The sequence below is a fragment of the Mytilus californianus genome, unplaced genomic scaffold, assembly GCF_021869535.1.
Source record: "Mytilus californianus isolate M0D057914Y unplaced genomic scaffold, xbMytCali1.0.p SCAF_7, whole genome shotgun sequence".
Classification (NCBI taxonomy): Eukaryota; Metazoa; Mollusca; class Bivalvia; order Mytilida; family Mytilidae; genus Mytilus; species Mytilus californianus.
In genome coordinates, this window is record NW_026262723.1 from 65107476 (window position 1) to 65128217 (window position 20742).

A 20742-nucleotide genomic window follows, 5' to 3' on the forward strand; every position below is an offset into this window, starting at 1 on the left:
CGATGTGTATATGTACATAGTCTAAAAGATCATTCAATTTTTTGGTCATTGAAAGACCAGGGGGATCCCACCGTCATTTAAGCGGTCTCCGGTAGATTTTCACAATATATTTTGAATATCAAACTGGCACTTTGAGCCCTCCGTAAACATAGAAGACAAGAAGTCTACCCAAATTCCTTTTGGAGTCATTGGTATCTTTATATTATCTAACTATCTGCTAAATTTTATGAAGATTTAGAGATCAGGGGGATCTAGCCATCGCCCTGTGCCCTTTTACCTGAATTTGGACGATTTTTAGCTGAAAAGTGACAATGTAAACCCTCCGTAGATATCAAAGATTACATTATTCTGGGAAATCCTTTTGATACGATCTGTATATATACATAGTCTAAAAGATCATTCAATGTTATGGCCATTGAAAGACCAGGGGGTCCCACCGTCACTTAAGCCGTCTCCGGTAGATTTTCACTATATATTTTGAATATCAAACTGGCACTTTGAACCCTCCGTAAACATAGAAGACAGGAAGTCTACCCAAATTCCTTTTGGGGTCATTTGTATCTTTATATTAACTAACTATCTGTATAATTTATGAAGATTAAGATATCAGGGGGTCTAGCCATCGCCCTGTGCCCTTTTACCTGAATTTTCGACGATTTTTAGCTGAAAAGTGACAATGTAAACCCTCCGTAGATATCAAAGATTACATTATTCTGGGAAATCCTTTTGTTACGATCTGTATATATATACATAGTCTAAAAGATCATTCAATGTTATGGCCATTGAAAGACCAGGGGGTCCCACCGTCATTTAAGCGGTCTCCGGTAGATTTTCACTATATATTTTTAATATCAAACTGGCACTTTGAACCCTCCGTAAACATAGAAGACAGGAAGTCTACCCAAATTCCTTTTCGGGTCATTTGTTTCTTTATATTAACTAACTATCTGCCTAATTTATGAAGATTGAGAGATCAGGGGGATCTAGCCATCGCCCTGTGCCCTTTTACTTGAAAATTCGACGATTTTTAGCTGAAAATCGACAATGTAAGTCCTCCGTAGATATCAAAGATAACATTATTCTGGGAAATCCTTTTCATACGATCTGTATATATACATAGTCTATAAGATCATTCAATGTTATGGCCATTGAAAGACCAGGGGGTCCAACTGTCACTTAAGCCGTCTCCGGTAGATTTTCACAATATATTTTGAATATCAAACTGGCACTTTGAACCCTCCGTAAACATAGAAGACAGGAAGTCTTCCCAAATTCGTTTTGGGGTCATTTGTATCTTTATATTAACTAACTATCTGTATAATTTATGAAGATTGAGAGATCAGGGGGGTCTAGCCATCGCCCTTTGCCCTTTTACCTGAATTTTCGACGATTTTTAGCTGAAAAGTGACAATGTAAACCCTCCGTAGATATCAAAGATTACATTATTCTGGGAAATCCTTTTGATACGATCTGTATATATACAAAGTCTAAAAGATCATTCAATGTTATGGCCATTGAAAGACCAGGGGGTCCAACCGTCATTTAAGCGGTCTCCGGTAGATTTTCACTATATATTTTGAATATCAAACTGGCACTTTGAACCCTCCGTAAACATAGAAGACAAGAAGTTTACCCAAATTCCTTTTGGGGTCATTTGTATCTTTATATTAACTAACTATCTGCCTAATTTTATGAAGATTGAGAGATCAGGGGGGTCTAGCCATTGCCATGTGCCCTTTTACCTGAATTTTCGACGATTTTTAGCTTAAAAGTGACAATGTAAACCCTCCGTAGATATCAAAGATAACATTATTCTGGGAAATCCGTTTGATACGATGTGTATATATACATAGTCTAAAAGATCATTCAATTGTTTGGCCATTGAAAGACCAGGGGGATCCCACCGTCATTTTAGCAATCTCTGGTAGATTTTCACTATATATTTTGAATATCAAACTGGCACTTTGAACCCTCCGTAAACATAGAAGACAGGAAGTCTACCCAAATTCTTTTTGGGGTCATTTGTATCTTTATATTAACTAGCTATCTGCCTAATTTTATGAAGATTGAGAGATCAGGGGGGGTCTAGCCATCGCCCTGTGCCATTCCCAGCAAACACACAACATTTTAAAAACATTTTTTAAATGTCATATGGACGTCTGTCACAAAATATTTCAATAAGATATCATTTAAACATAAAAAAAATGTTTATTTTATTGTTTTTGAAATGTTTTATTTCTAACATTTAAGTAAAATGTTTTTACAACATTAACAAAATATTATTTGCTAATATCTTTTATTCATGTTCTCAAACATTGTTCTAAAATATCCCGTTGATATTTTATAATATAAAAAAATAATATTTTCTTCAATTGGTATTTTATATTTTAACAACATTTAAAGTAAATATTTTCCAAATATCCAAAAAACATTCTGCAAAAAATTGTTTTACAGAAAATATAGTTTTGCTATTTGCATAAAATGTTTTATAACTTAAAATTAAAATGTTTTACATAAAACATCTGAAAAATATCAGCTAAATGTTTTCTATAAAATATTCTGACATACACATTACTTAATAGTCTTACTGATATTTTATTCAACATTTTACGGATATAAAAATAACATTTTATTTAAACTTTATTCAAAACCCCACAAACAACGTTTTGTGGAATTAGCTCGTTTTTTTCTGGATAAGATATAGTTCTACACTACATTTCATCAATGTCACGACAAGCAAGATACTATGGTTGAAATCCTTAATTGATATCTTGAAGATCCTTGAAGTCAGATTTTATTCCTTCTTATATTAAAATTCAAAAGAGTCAACATTAAATTAAGCAATAATGTATTAATAAACAATCACCTTTCTTCACTGTTTATTCATTTCATTCGTGTATATTTTAGAAACTAAGAAATGAAAACTGTAACTGTACTAAGTTCAATTTTCGTATCGTTTATATGCCTTACGGAAAACCGACTTTTTCCGGAATCGACTTTTGTTTTATCACCGGAAATGATTTTGAAATTTGAATTTCGAAACGAAGACAGGATATCAACAAAGAGAGCCAAGAAAATTGTTTGTTGCGCGATATATACTCACTTGGTAAGAATGATTAATCTGTTAAGATGAAACTTGTGCATTCATTGTGTGTGCTCAATCGTAATCGGAACCAAATTACATCTGTTTCTGGAGGTGCGGATCAATGTTTTGAAAAAAGGGGGCCCCTGCCCAAGGCAAGCAAACGTTTGGAGTGATACTTGTAAATAGTCTATACATTTATCTTATAAGTAGCTCCATAAGGGGGTCGGGGCCCCTAAATTCGCCACTGTTCAAGCATCTAGGTACACCAATTATGAATTGATATAAAAAAATTATAAGGATATGTGGCTTGTGAAGTTGTGTGTTTGATTGCCAATACACCTTATCGCTATTTGTCCGCCATTACTGGCCAAGGACATCACAAAAGTTCCCGTTAAATGTTGACGTCATATAAGAAAATATTTGACACCACAATTGACAGTAATACACCTTATCGCTATTTGTCCGCCATTACTGGACATCACACAACTGTCACAAGTTCCCTTAAAATTTTGACATCATCATAAAAAAATATCTGATGGAAAAGTGATTGTTGTTTGACGTCAAAAGTTCAAGCAGGATAGATTCTCGGGTCAAGCGGGAATAGCGATAAGGTGTATTATTGTATGACGTATGCTGACGTAAAAAGTTCAAGCGGGACAGATTTCCAAATACTGAAATAGCTATAAGGTGTATGAGACAGCTATCCACCAGAATTTAAATGACTTGGATAAAAGAAATTATAGGTCACTGTACGGCTTTCAAAACTGAGAAAACCAATGCCATATAGTCCACTTTGAAGCCTTGACAAACATATGTTAAATTTTTCTCAACACAATTGAAACAAAACAACTAACTGCCTACATTAAATACACATTATGAAAAAGAAATTTGACAGACTTAAACCAACAACAACTATTGCAATAAGCATGACTCAATACCTTGTTTCCGAGGCACACAAACAAGTTACAATAACACTAATATAAGCACCATTTGAATAATCAGAATATGGAGATTTTTTTTTCTAGTAAAATCAGTGTATGTATGTATTTGCAAAACAGTAAATTAAATTTCCCTTAACAGCTTAATGAACATTACAAAGACAAGCAAGATAATATAAACTGTTGCTTAAAATTATATTTATTGCTTCATACACACAATGTACATACAATGTATCTTTTATTTTTTAACAGGAGCTAAAAGAAAAGCCACAAAGGACAAGTTCAATATGCAGGTTTACAATTTGGAAGTGACGCAGGTTCTTTGGAATGTCTACAACCTTTCAGGAGAATTTTTTTTTGAAGTAAGATTTTCATACAGAATTACTGTTATTCCATATTTAATTCAAATATTTAGCATAAAAAATGCATTACATTCAAGATAAAGGGCATACAATACAGAAAAGATATCTGGATATTTGAATAAATTATTTTTTTGGTGACAAAATAGAAACAAGTTGTTTATTTAAATCAATCTTTTAGTCCAACAGTGTGCTTTCATAAACAACATATTTGCTTTCCTTTGAAGTATTTCAAATACATATAAACAACTCATTTAATGACATCTGTGTGTTTCTATGTAGTTAAGTTATATTATTATCATCATTGCGAAAAACAATGCGTAACACTTCGATAAGTTATTATGTTCCTATAGTATACTTCTAGGACTGTATCATATGCCCTTAGATACAAATGACAAGTTATAAACTATGTCACTCTACAGAGTTTAACACTTAAAAAGGACAATAAGATGTTTAATGACATTATGTAGCAGGGCTTTTAAAGGCCCCTACATGATACAATGCATTTAATAAAAACTAAAAAAAAACAAGAAAAACAACAGCCTGGTTTATACAAAACAATAAAAGAAAAAAAATATGATAGTCAACAATCAACGAGTATAATGAAATAAGGCTCTTGATTGGACACATATCTAGTCTAAAGTTTTTTATGTGTTTTTTTTTAATAACTAAATGAAGTTCAGCGTGGCATATTGCTCTCTCTTAACACGGTCAGCCATTTATCGTCCCCTTCCGACAGACTATCATCGTTATTTGTTTCAAAACTTTAAAGGGGAGGGGATGTATATCCTTCAGGCAACGTGAATCGTTCTATAATAAAGGAATGTGCAAGAAGTTTATATATGAATGTAAGATTAATTTTTTTTCAGAAGCATGGCACAGCAAGAAAAAGATATAAGACACTACAAGACATTCCAAGTGATTTTGAATAAGACAATTGATTGACTTTTTCAATGTATTCTTAAATAAATCAAATAGTTGATGTAAAATGGTGTTTTGTTCTCATCTCTTCAGCCAATTATCAATGATTATTGACTTAAGATGTAACCCTATTAGAAGTGTAGCGTTTTAGTTTAGAAAGAGAAGTTGAATTGAAAAATCTGAATTTGGGACACAAGTTTTAGTCAATGTAACTTGAACTTAAAAATGTGTATAATGTTTGCATAATGTCCAATGGCATATATGTTATGCATGTTCAGGTTGACATATGCATGATGTGTATAAGATAGGTAATAAAAGTTGAGAATGAAAAACTAAACATTATACCATTGTGGTTGGAATGTGGGCTTTCTTGCACTGTCTGTCGTCTGTCCACCTATATTTGTCGGATTTTGTCCAACAAATATTTTCATCACTGTTTTTCGCAAAACTGCTGATAAAGATGAGTTCATATTTAATGAGCTGCTTGATAGTGATGAACTGTGTGAACATTTTTGTATCTGGCACCTGTTTCCTGTTTGCTTTTACAATGTATTTCAAAATGTTGAATGTTCTCAAGTTTTTCATTACTTTAATTAGTAATGCTGATGAACAGAATTACTTCATATTTGGTAAGTGGCTTGACCATGATGAGTTGTGTCTGCCATTTTGGATGTGTCAAAATTTGTAGATACTTCTTGTTTTTAGAGACTTTGAATTGTGAATTTCATATGCTTAGCAAAACAACTGATTTATTCTTGTTTGTACATGTATATAGAATTAATTACTGTGTATAAATTAATTTAACTAATGATTTGTTATTTAAAAAAGCAGGAAACTCAATCAAAAGTACAGAAATTTTTATATTGATATGATCTAGATATCAACCAAAAACATCTTCTTAAAACATTTTGAAAACATTTTTTAGGCACAGTCTTACTTGCAAGAAAACATCCCAAAAACATTTTTATAACATTATTTGATGTTCATGATGTTTTTCAAACGTTCAGAAAATATTTCTAGATAATATTTTTTAAAAGATTATCAAAATGTTTTATACGCCATTGTTTTTCACATTATCATGATATTTCTTTACAACATTTTAATTATATTTTGCAAATATTTTAGAAAATATATTAGAAAACGTTTTAGCGATATATATTCTACCATACATTTAATGTTTTTCTCACGTTTTTTTGTGATATTTTCATGACATTAGACACAACATTTTAAAAACATTTTAAAGATGTTTTTGTGTTTGCTGGGTTTTAACTGAATTTTCGACGATTTTTAGCTGAAAAGTGACAATGTAAGCCCTCCGTAGATATCAAAGATAACATTATTCTGGGATATCCTTTTGATACGATCTGTATATATACATAGTCTAAAAGATCATCCAATTTTATGGCCATTGAACGACCAGGGGGGTCCCATTGTCATTTAAGCGGTCTCCGGTAGATTTTCAATATATATTTTGAATATCAAACTGGCATTTTGAGCCCTCCGTAAACATAGAAGACAAGAAGTCTACCCAAATTCCTTGTGGAGTCATTTGTATCTTTATATTAACTAACTTTATGCCTAATTTTATGAAGATTGAGAGATCAGGGGGGGTCTAGCCATCGCCCTGTTTCCTTTTACCTGAATTTTCGACGATTTTTAGCTGAAAAGTGACAATTTAAACCCTCCGTTGATATCAAAGACAACATAATTCTGGAAATTCTTTTTGACATGATCTGTATATATACATATTCCATAAGATCATTTAATTTTATGGCCACTGAAAGACCAGGGGGGTTCCAACGTCATTGTAGCGGTCTCCGGTAGATTTTCACTATATATTTTGAATATCAAACTGGCACTTTGAGCCCTCCGTTAACATAGAAGACAAAAAGTCTACCCAAATTCCTTTTCGGGTCATATGTATCTCTGTATTAACTAACTATCTGCCTAATTTTATGAAGATTGAGAGATCAGGGTGGTCTAGCCATTGCCATGTGCACTTTTACCTGAATTTTCGACGATTTTTAGCTTAAAAGTGACAATGTAAACCCTCCGTAGATATCAAAGATAACATTATTCTGGGAAATCCGTTTGATACGATGTGTATATATACATAGTCTAAGAGATCATTCAATGTTTTGGCCATTGAAAGACCAGGGGGGTCCCACCGTCATTTAAGCGGTCTCCGGTAGATTTTCACTATATATTTTGAATATCAAACTGGCACTTTGAGCCCTCCGTAAACATAGAAGACAAGAAGTCTACCCAAATTCCTTTTAGGGTCATTTGTATCTTTGTATTAACTAACTATCTGCCTAATTTTATGAAGATTGAGAGATCAAGAGGATTTAGCCATCGCCCTGTGCCGTTTTACCTGAATTTTCGACGATTTTTAGCTGAAAAGTGGCAAATATCTCTTTTTTCGGCTTTCCATAATTATTTCTTTTTTCTATTTTTAACTAATGTTACTAACTAAAAGTGATCGTTTGTTTTTGTTTCTAGAAATATCAAGTATAAAAGTTCATCTTTGATTGCATTTTATTGATAAAATCTATATTTCATAAAGACAATGGGCAATTTACATAAAGGTTTATATTTGAGAACAACGGGAATTTAAGACAGCTTGAAGGGGTCATAAAACGATTTCCTAGATATCTTTTTACTCCTTTTATCTATAACTATTATGTTTTAAATGTTATCGAATATTTAAATTTTTATTATTTTCAAGTAAGAAATTTTCAAGGTAGCAGCCGGTTGGATATTGAATATCGAATAAAGAATAACGAACCAGCTGCTAACTTCACGTTCTGACAATAGTCCTGTTGTAGTTTGTGTGCATGGCGATCTTTTTGTGACAATATCTGCTAGCCAAAATCCACAAATTACACCCCCCAAATTGACACCTTTATACATTTTTTATTTTCAAAGACTTTTTATATGTTGTATATGACAGTCATCTGATAACATAAAAGCAATAATATATTCTGTTGTAATTAGTTTAACGTTTTTCATAGATTGCCTGGACTATACATTAAAAATATACAGTACAAAGCTAGTAACGGCGGTACAAAATGGTAAATACTGATTGATTATTGGTGTTTTAACGACACCTTAAAGTGCACTGAGGCTATTTCGTGTAGGCTAGTTTTTATTGGTGTAGAAAACCGGAGTGCCTGGAGGAAACCACCGACCTTCTATATGAAACAATTTTTGTCAATTAAGATTGGAGCGAACCAGCACGAGCAGGGTTCGAACTCACAACCTCGGTGTTGACTGGCTAGTGGTTACAGTAATAACTACTTAGACCACACAACCACCAAAGCCCCTTGAAGGGGTAAATACACAAGATGACAAACAATTCTTCTATTCAAATATTTAAGTTTTCTGTAAATCAATGTTATATTCAATCTTAATTTAGATTTCTTTAGTTTTGGCGAACAAAGCCATGATGATATGCTCCTATCGCCTTCGCAAGGAATGTCAAAACTTTACAATTTTATTCTGCATATAACATTTCATAACTTACCATGGTAACTGGTTCAACATCCGGATTGTTTGGTTATAGGAACCCAACTTCTTTGTTCTGTCCGTTTTCTTTTCTAATATTCCTGTTGAGCTTTGATATCTGCAAGTATTAGAATAAAGAGATAAAGTAGGTCAAAGACGCTTATCTTGTTTTATATTATTTATACATTTCAGCATCGCCGGAAAATGAAGCTGTAAGGTAAATACCTTCTTATTTTAATTATTTAATATGGGAAACTGGACAAAAATATAACATCGTATATATTTATATCAACCCAAATATACAGTATATCTAACATCCGTTTTTAGAATTGTCGTTCCGTTTTCATTTATTTTTCACTACTTATCCCTCATTCCGTCAATATTTTCCAGAAGTTTTAAAAAGACTAATAGGACATGTCGTTCATTTCATTTCATTTCATTTCATTTCATTTCATTTCATTTCATTTCATTTCATTTCATTTCATTTCATTTCATTTCATTCCATTCCATTCCATTCCATTCCATTCCATTCCATTCCATTCGGAATAACATTCGGATCTATCATAACTTTCATTCGTATACACCTCTATGTCTTGTATTGTTCTGGATATAATATTCAATTTCATGTATGATAGTGTTTTGAACAAAACCATTTGTTACATATACTGCACAAAATGGGTTATCAGCTAAACTTTTATATTCTCATATGCTGTTTATTGATATCTTTAGAATTTTTATGAGTATGTTTTATTTCTTCGAAATTTCACCATGTTCTGTGAAAAAGATAGGCTTTTATTATGTTTTCCATCAAATTGTTTTTTTTTTTATAGTATCAGCATATGTAATCTTACTCTCAAGCATACGGATTCATTTCATCTCTATGGGTAGCAGATTCTGCTGAACATTTTTTTTTTGGTTCTGAAAAATATGGGATGCCTATATAAATATTTCATTACCTTTTGTGGTCAAGATGTTGTTTTATACAATTAATAACTTTTTTTTTATGTACAGAATATTTTAAAAATGCGTTGACGGGTAATATGACCTTATATAGTTCCATATTGAACACACCAGCATTTGGACGCTGGCCTCTAATATATATATAGACTTTGACATACCTTTTGTTTGGATGCTTGCATCCCATAAAAAATAAAATGCTTTGCCGAGCGCAGCCTGATACGACCTCAGAGGTCGAACCCTGAACAGTTGGGGCAAGTTTGGACACAATATTCAAGCTTGATACTGTCTGAATTTGGATTTTGATCAAGTCTTTTACATAATATAGGTTTCTGATACAAAATATGAAATTTCAAAAAATTTTAAGAAAAAAATCCCCCCCCCCCCCCCCCCAAAAAAAAACTTTTTGAAACCCCCCAAATTTTTTTTTGAAATTTTGAAGATTATTTTCTTTTCAGGAAAAATGTACAATTTCAGAGAGTTCCATAAACTTTAACACAAGTTATTGTCTGGAAACTAGAAAAGTTATTGTTTTTGGCCCTTTTTTGCCCCTTATTTCTAAATGTTTAGGGCAATTACCCCCAAACTCAATCATAGTCTTTCGTTTGTGGTATGGAACCTTGTTGTACAATTTCAGAGAGATCCATACACTTAAACACAAGTTATTGTCTGGAAACTAGAAACATGCTTGTTTTCGGCCTCGTTTTTGCCCCTAATTCCTGAACTTTTGGGGCAATTACCCCCAAACTCAATCCAAGTCTTTCCTATGTGATATGGAACCATGTGCTACAATTTCAGAGAGATCCATACACTCTGGTCTATATACCAGCTTTGATAAGTGTTTGGTATTACTATAAATTTTCACTTCTTCGTACTATGAACATCAAAATTATTTATTTTGTAAAAATATTTCCTTTCTCCATTTGAACTGTACACGTATATCCATCAACAAAATTATTTTCATTTACCTGTGTTTAAAGTAATTGCAAATGACTGATATTTTTGTTCAAGCATATGGTTTTTCTTAAATTGTTTAACATTTCACAGTGGTTTAACATGTTACTTTAATTAGTCTTCCCTTAGTTTATTTATTTTGTATTTGCATTGTATCATAGATCAAATTTATTTGTTCAGTGTATGTTTACTAGTGTTAATATGTCTTTTGATTGAGTTAAGCCATTTCAATTGATATTTTATAGTGTGCCTTTCTATTTTGGGATGTTACACTATTGTTTCAGATAAGGATGAAGGTTTGGTACCATTAAAACGTTTAAACCCGCTGCAATTGTTTGCACCTGTCCTAAGTCAGGAATCTGATGTTCAGTAGTTGTCGTTTGTTGATGTGGTTCATAAGTGTTTCTCGTTTCTCGTTTTTTTATATAGATTAGACCGTTGGTTTTCCCGTTTGAACGATTTTACACTAGTAATTTTTGGGGCCCTTTATAGCTTGCTGTTCGGTGTGAGCCAATGCTCCGTGTTGAAGACCGTACTTTGACCTATAATGGTTTACTTTTTATAATTTTTGACTTGGATGGAGAGTTGTCTCATTGGTACTCATACCACATCTTCTTATATCTACTTACACACAAGTTATTGTCCGGAAACTATAAAAAAAAAAATGCTTGTTTTTGGCCCCTAATTCATAAACTGTTGGTACCATAACCCCCAACATCAATCCCAACCTTCCGTACGTGGTATTGAACTTTCTGGTAAAATTTCATAGAGATCCATTTACTTAAACTAAAGTTATTGTCCGGAAACCAAATGTGTCTTCGGACGACGACGTCGACGACACCGACAACGATGACGACATGATAGCATTATACGAACTCAAATTTTTTGCGGTCGTATAAAAATGAATGTTCATGCATTAGAGTTAATCTCAGGGATGCTGGCATCCCAGTTGTAAGTAAAAACTATCTAGTCACATTAAAAATCAAAAGCTGACAGTCATTTCCTTCTGATGCTGGCATCCATCTTCTTTGGATGCTATCATCTGTCTTCTTTGGATGCTGGCATTCGTCTTCTTTTGATGCAAGCATCCGTCTTTTTTTTATGCTGAGTCATTTTCTTTAGATGCTGGGATCTGTCTTCTTTTGATGCTGTATCTGTTTCTGTAAAAAGCCGGTGGTTGTTTTGTTTAAAGGCTGATATCTTTGCATCTAATATTTTTTTATACATAATTATATATTTGACTAGGTGACTTAAGTTTAATCTCTCAATTGAAAAAGCTATTATCATTTAAAAAAAAAGTCGAATATTTGGTGTTTGTTTATTATACCCCCGCTTTAAAAAAGTGGGGGTATACTGTTTTATCTCTGTCTGTCCGTCCGTCCTTCCATCCGTCCGTTCATCCATCCGTCCATCCGTCAGTCCGTCCCATGAATATTTTTGTCGCATCTTTCTCAGGAACTACATCATAAGGATTTCTGAAATTTGGTTTCAGGGTTTATATAAGTCAGCTATACCGTGTGATGCGTTTTCAGATTAATCACTCAACAACTTCCTGTTAACCGAACACTTACATCATTTTATACATGACATCCAAGTTGAAAATTTTCGTCACATTTTTTTAGGAACTACATTACAAGGATTTCTGAAATTTGGTTTCAGGGTTTATATAAGTCACCTATACCGTGTGATGCGTTTTCAGATTCATCACTCAACAACTTCCTGTTTACCGAACACTTACATATCTTTACACTATTAAAATTATCCACTTGCGGCGGGGGTATCATCAGTGAGCAGTAGCTCGCAGTTTCACTTGTTATTTATATAAAAAAAAAATATAGGAAAAGCGCATAAATCTTAAACTGGTGACTATTATTGTGATGAATTACAAAAATACAAATACAACAAAACAAGTAATATACAATATTATATTGTATCAAAGATTGTTTGGATTTACTGACGGTAAGCTTAACACCATAGCCTGCTTAAATGATATTATAGACTTACACTCTACAATTCGGATTGGTGACTGCACTTTATTAAGATGCTCCATGTAAAGTCTGTAAGCCTGCATTATTATTTTTTGTCTATGACAAACCCCTATCGTTAATTAAGGTATATTGTGGCATTAAATATATAAGATATCATAAGGAGATCTGTCTTCCCCAGCTGCCTACATACAATAATACATGCACCGCTTTGATAACAATGCAAAATCTTTAAAAAAAAAAATGTCAATTATCAATACTGGTCTCTTTCATCTGTACTGTACTGGATATTGTCAATATCACTGGACTTGCTGTATGCAACTTCCCATACGGCGGCAAATCATGTCATGATCTATTTTCAGTTCATTTTCTTTATTAGGATCATTGTTAAGCTTGTGTCTTTTTTCTGTATTTAATTTTCATCAATCATTTAATAAAATCAGTTACATGAACTAGAGCTTTCTAAGTTTCTTTTATCATTTATTACTAATCTGAAATCGGCTGGAATCGCAAATGATCTGGTGCTGTTTGGATGCTTCGTCGCTTAAGTTCAACCAGTCCAGTAACTATAAAGTGTTACGATACATAATACACAACACATAAATAGTAACCGGAAAGGTACAGTCACTGCTTAAAAAATTGCTGAAACGAGAAATGAAAATCCAATATAGTTTTTAATACACATAAATATTCTGACCATTATAAATGTTTGAAGAAATTGCTAAAATTGAGTTTCCTGTTGCTTACGTCTTTCATCCACAACAATTTGGGCTCCTATTTGTCTCTGAGGCAATTATATCTCACCGCCTTAGAATATTGTTTAAGTAGATATTCATGTAATATAAAGTGTTAAAAATACATGTATATTGCTTTTCTCCCAAAGTTGAAAATGACTACTCATTGTTGCAAAAAAAAAAACTACTTACACCCTCCCCCCTTTTTCCAACCCCAAGAAAACGCATGATTATTTGAAGAAAACCTCCATTTAAACTTCACTTTACCAAATTTTTCGATACCAAGCCTGGTGCTTCTGCATAGTCATCAAACAAAACTATTGAAAAACCATCTAAACCACTGATTAAATGGAATTTTTATGGAGCAACACACAAATCTATACACTATCAAAGGGAGAAAAGGGTGCAATTTCATCAATGTCATTCGTTTTGGAGAAAGATACCTCATTTGGAAATATTTCATGAAATTGCAATCCCATCCAAGGATGGATTCATTTTACACCTTAATTCATGTTTTGGTTTTTACTTGACCATGTTGACCCCATGCAGTCCTATAACACAAACATCGTGTGGCGATATTTACATTTTCTTTAATTTTTCGTATTTTCATTTTCGTTCATTTTGCTATAATTTACTAATTTTGGATTTTATAATCAAACTGCCACCGAGCTTCATAATTAAAAAAAAAGAAGCAAGAAATGAAAATATCAGCTTTAAAGGGGCATGAGCTACGAGATATGAAAAAATTAAAATATGATTTTTTTTTTGTTCAATCATTAAAAAATGTGAAATAGTGAGATGATAATTCGCTTTTCGTGTTGCTTTTAGCATCAAGTATCATGGTTCAATTTTGTCAAAATCAGCTAAGAAACATCACTGATTAATTATTCACTTGCAAGTGAATAATTCGATCTCATTGAATACATATTTATGTGACCTTCAATTTAACCCCTTAGCTATAGATGAATTAGGCATAAACTAGGTATGTTCAGCTATCAAAAGGAAAAGAATGTTAACATTGAAAGTGAAACAAAAGTAAACCATTTGGTTGACTGATTCGATCCACAAAAACTCTTTCTTATACAGGAAAAAACGATGATTACCGTATTTTTTAACCTACAATATGAAATCAAACAGACCTAGGAAAATCCAATTGCACGTGTTTGCTATCTATTTATATCTATATATATAGATATATATGTTTATATCAGGTTATACACCGTTGGCAGTCTTGGCGGTTACCTCGATGGTTAATTAGAGGCGTCTAGACTAAAATACACACAAAATGTAGAAACATATTATCGAGTCCGTGCATCGTAAATTGTTTATTTAAGATATTTTTATAATTGGGATATACATGTTTGTTTTAGTATGTTATTTATCAAATCCATGTCTCAGAATTGGAGACAAATCGGTGAACATGAATTTGACAGCTAATGCCCCTCTAAAAACTCTTAATAATGAAAAGATGATGCAAAGGCATATATATATAGGACTAGCTTGACCCATAAAAACATGTAGCAAATTTCTTCAAGTATAAGTATATGTATATGTATTAGAGTAAATTTTATTTTTAAGTCGATAAATCTGTATACATGTGCTCCTTTCTTAAACATTATTTATATTATACTGTATAGTATTTGACATTATTCCTTATTCATACATAACTATGCGGTAAGGGTTTTGATCATTGTTGAAGGTCGTACAGCATGTACAGTGACCTATAGTTGTTAACTTCTATGTCTTTTTGGTCTCAGGCTGGGGAAGAGTTGTCTCATTGGCAATCATTTCACATCTTCTTATCATAAAAACTGTAGTTCTGGTTCCTTCACTGATTTGGGTCCTTTTCAGCATTTGTAATAGCTGTGGAATTATAACACGCATGGTCCTTGTGATATTTTTCGACCCTCAGTTTTAATGAAATGAACTATTAAATCAAGCGACTTCCTAGACGAGCAAAGTATTATCAGACTTTAAGGTAAGCCTTCATAGTAACAGGTGAAGATGAATTTTATGTCCCCCCCCCCCTCCAAAGAATTTCAAATAGTTGTTCCCTTCAGACATGTGCAATTAAGGTAGATTCATGGTATACCGCCATCTTGGATTGTACAATCACAGTACAAAATCGGTCTAGTTGTTTGTCCAAATCTGCAAATTTGGAGACAGATTTGCAATTCAATGGTTTAACTGTTTATCTATATAAAGAAAACTTGGTGATTTATTGTTTTATTCAAAATATTTTAACAAATATCATTTTTGTTTGTTTTTAGAATCCTTTTTTTCAAATGAGACATTTAAGGGGAGATAACTCTTTTAGTAAAAAATTATACTGGACTAATAGTAAAATTTTTAATTTTTACTTGTAGCAAGAAAACAAGTTCGGTGACACCATTTTTTATTTTTATTTTCTTAAAACATATAATAAAACCTATCTTATCACAATTTATTTTAAAATTCTATCTCATAGAATTTTTTTTATGCACACAAATGTGTTTTTTCATGAACAATGTAACCAAATTTAGGCAATTTTCAACGACTCATAGCTTGAAAAATAGCACAATGACCCATACTTTTTATTATATTTTTGAAAAAAGCACAGTAAAATATTCATTTTGGCAAATTATAAGAAAATTCTGTATCAAAAAGTATATACTTATGATCTACCCTAAGATGCAAACAACACATTCAACTTGGCTATTTGTCCATCATTTCTAGACATCACAAAGGTTCCCGTAAAATTTTGACATCACAATAGAAAATGTCTGACGCCATAAAGGAAAAGTGATTGTTGTATGAAGTCAATCTTTCAAGTGTCGCAGATTATCAGGTCCAGTGTCGCTGATATCCAAATAGCAATAAGGTCTATTGTCTCCTGATACGAGGAAAATTCTCCATTACAAACCCAAAAATCAGTAATTCATGAAACTTATATGGCTTGTGAGGCATTTTTTCAGGACAATTTCAGTCTTTGAAAACCTGCTTGACTTTCTAGACCGAAAATCAATCTTAAATCAAATATCTTATACTCTACATTGGTTGTAATTTTTTACCAATGATGGAATTTACTGGTATAGGTCATACATGTAAGGCTAGTGCCGTGTAGTGGTTAACAAATTGATTTAGCCAACCCGATTTTTATATTGGCCATGGCCGTAAGGCTTGTGGTTAATCGTAATAACAGACATGATCTCGTTTTTTTTTGTTTTTTTTTTTGGGGGGGGGGGGGGGGGGGTCATGTGCGTCAGATTTTTGTCAAATCTATTCATTTCTCTGCGGAACAGCGAAATCTGTCACTATTACACTAATCACGCATAGCATGATATGATACATATATGATATTTTCAAAGAGAGAAAAATACGTTGAGCAAAACGAACGAAGGAGAAAATCTGCACATTTGAGATTTGTGCCAACAGGCCTTAAGATTGAGGATTGAGGATTTCACAATATATGAACAGGATGGGGTATTGGATGTCTCATGTAGATGCTCACGGGTTACACTAATGTCCTGACAATGTCCTGACGAATGTCCTGACCGATATGAAAATGCTAAATACTTTTTTATTATCTAAAGGATTGACTTTAAATTTGGAACCAAGCAAGATGACATCATTTCTGAAATAAATACAGGAAAAATATTTAAAAAAAATATTTTTAAGAGTTAGAAAACTTGACCTGACCAACTTCGACTTTGTACTGACTAATGTCCTGACCGATATGATAAAATTGAGAATGGAAATGGGGAATGTGTCAAAGAGACAACAGCCCGACCATAAAACAGACAACAGCAGAAGGTCACCAACAGGTCTTCAATGCAGCGAGAAATTCCCGCACCCGGAGGCGTCCTTCAGCTGGCCCCTAAACAAATATATATACTAGTTAACTAAGAAACTGCTAAATACTTTTTTTATTTTTGAAAGGATTTACTTTAAATTTGGAACCAAGAAAGATGGTAACATTTCTGAAATAAATACAAGAAAAAAATTAAAAAAAAATATTTTTAAGAGTTAGAAAACTTGATCTGACGAATTTTGACTTTTGCTGACTAATGTCCTGACCGATATGAAACTTCTAAATACTTTTTTTATTTTTAAAAGGATTGACTTCAAATTTGAAATCAAGCAAGTTAATAACATTCATTTAATTATCATTTGAAAAAAATAGAAACAAAATATTTAAAGGTTAAAAAACTTGACCTGACCAACATAGACTTTGCCCTGACTAATGTCCTGACTAATATAAATATGCTAACTACTTTTTTATTACGGGTATGATTGTATTTTTATTTGAAACTTAATACACAAACATAAACTTTATAAGGTCTTACCGTATATTATCATTGAAATTATATTTATCCTATCCATTAAACACAATATTAATATCCAAAGCAAATAAATATTGTAAAATGAAAAGAGAAGAGAAATATGAGTACAGGTTGCTGACTGTGAGTATTGTTTACCCCTCCTTTTATAACCCTATTTGTTAATTTGATTAAGTGCAAGCAGGGATTTATTTGTATATTATGCAAATCCTAAGTGCAAGTAATGAAACTAATTACTGCATTATTAAACCCAATTAATAATTATAAAATCTACCTAAACTTCAAGCTAGTCCGGGGTCATGTCAGGTCACAGCCCGGACTCACCTGTTCAAGATTGTGTATTACATCGTTGATCGCTGCTTACGTGTCTTTTATTGATTATTCCGATGACAATTAAATAATTAGAGAAATAAAGAAATGAATAAAGAAAAAAAGAAAAAAAAAACATCTTTCAATTCAGCAATTAATTGAATATATATATAATTCCTATACTCCTAGTCCGGGGTTACTTCAGGTCACGTCCCGGACTCACCTAGTTTTATTTTGTTGATTCTCGGATATACGTCTTTTGTTAATTTTTCCGATGACAATCAAATAGGCAAAAAGTTAGATGAATAAAACTGAAAAACCTCTTTTTATCAAATAATGTGTAAAGTTTAATATTTCTATCGATGTCTATATTTTGCAAATACACCTAGTCCGGGGTCACTTCAGGTCACCAACCGGACTCGCCTATTACGACCAACATTTGATTATTTCGTTGAATCTCGCATAAATGTCTTTTAAATTTTCTATGTATTACACGTAAGATCAAATGTTCCGTCAACAAGCTTTACGACAATAAACAGTTTATATACAGTTAGTAATCGTAATACAATACACGCAGGTATAGTAAACTTCAAGCTAGTCCGGGGTCGTGTCAGGTCACAGCCCGGACTCACCTGTTCAAGATTGTGTATTACATCGTTGATCGCTGCTTAAGTGTCTTTTATTGATTATTCCGATGAGAATCAAATAAATAAAAAAAAAATGAAAAAAGAAAAAAAGAAAAAAGAAAAAAAAATCTTTCAATTAAACAATTAATTTAGTTTAATATATTTATAATTCGTATACTCCTAGTCCGGGGTTAAGTCAGGTCACGGCCCGGACTCACCTCGTATCATTTTGCTGATTCTCGGATAAAAGTCTTTTTGTTAATTTTTCCGATGACAATCAAATAAGCAAAAAGGTAAATAATATAAAGGAAAAACCTCTTGTCATCACATAATGGGTGAAGTTTTATATCTCTATCGATGTCTATATTTTGCGAATACACCTAGTCCGGGGTCACTTCAGGTCACCACCCGGACTCGCTTTTAACGACCAACATTTGATTATTTCGTTGGATCTCGGATAAATGTCTTTTAAATGTCCTGTGTATTACACACGTTTTATCAAATGTTCCGTCAACAAGCTTTACGACAGTAAACAGTTTACATACAGTTAGTTATCGTAATGCAATACATGCAGGTATAGTAAACTTCAAGCTAGTCCGTGGTCATGTCAGGTCACAGCCCGGACTCACCTGTTCAAGATTGTGTATTTCATCGTTGATCGCTGCTTAAGTGTCTTTTATTGATCATTCCGATGATAATCAAATAATTAAAGAAATAAAGAAATGAATAAAGAAAAAATGTAAAAAAAGAAAAAAGAAAAAAAACATCTTTCAATTAAACAATTAACTTAGTTTATATTTATAATTCGTATACTCCTAGTCCGGGGTTCATTCAGGTCACGGCCCGGACTCACCTCGTATCATTTTGTTGATTCTCGGATAAAAGTCTTTTTGTTAATTTTTCCGATGACAATCAAATAAGCAAAAAGGTAAATAATATAAAACGAAAAACCTCTTTTCATCACATAATGGGTGAAGTTTTATATCTCTATCGATGTCTATATTTTGCGAATACACCTAGTCCGGGGTCACTTCAGGTAACCACCCGGACTCGCCTATTACGACCAACATTTGATTATTTCGTTGGATCTCTGATAAATGTCTTTTAAATGTCCTGTGTATTACACACGTTTGATCAAATGTTCCGTCAACAAGCTTTGCGACAGTAAACAGTTTACATACAGTTAGTTATCGTAATGCAATACATGCAGGTATAGTAAACTTCAAGCTAGTCCGTGGTCATGTCAGGTCACAGCCCGGACTCACCTGTTCAAGATTGTGTATTTCATCGTTGATCGCTGCTTAAGTGTCTTTTATTGATCATTCCGATGATAATCAAATAACTAAAGAAATAAAGAAATGAATAAAGAAAAAATGAAAAAAGAAAAAAGAAAAAAAAAACATCTTTCAATTAAACAATTAATTTAGTTTATATTTACAATTCGTATACTCCTAGTCCGGGGTTCATTCAGGTCACGGCCCGGACTCACCTCGTATCATTTTGTTGATTCTCGGATAAAAGTCTTTTTGTTAATTTTTCCGATGACAATCAAATAAGCAAAAAGGTAAATAATATAAATGAAAAACCTCTTGTCATCACATAATGGGTGAAGTTTTATATCTCTATCGATGTCTATATTTTGCGAATACACCTAGTCCGGGGTCGCTTCAGGTCACCACCCGGACTCGCCTATTACGACCAACATTTGATTATTTCGTTGGATCTCGGATAAATTTCTTTTAAATTTCCTGTGTATTACACGTTTGATCAAATGTTCCGTCAACAAGCTTTGCGACAGTAAACAGTTTACATACAGTTAGTGATCGTCAATACACGCAGGTATAGTAAACTTCAAGCTAGTCCGGGGTCATGTCAGGTCACAGCCCGGACTTCCCTGTTCAAGATTGTGTATTACATCGTTGATCGCTGTTTAAGTGTCTTTTATTGATTATTCCGATGAGAATCAAATAATTAAAGAAATAAAGAAATGAATAAAGAAAAAATGAACAAAGAAAAAAGAAAAAAAAACATCTTTCAATTAAACAGTT

The 20742-nt window shown here is 32.7% G+C and overlaps 1 long non-coding RNA gene across 1 annotated transcript; it reads left to right on the top strand.

The window, feature by feature from the left end:
- Positions 1–2929: 2929 nt before the first annotated feature.
- On the top strand, positions 2930–5371 carry LOC127707678 (uncharacterized). Its single transcript, XR_007984984.1, has 3 exons — positions 2930–3106; positions 4276–4385; positions 5252–5371. It is a non-coding gene; the product is annotated as an uncharacterized LOC127707678 (long non-coding RNA).
- Positions 5372–20742: the final 15371 nt, after the last annotated feature.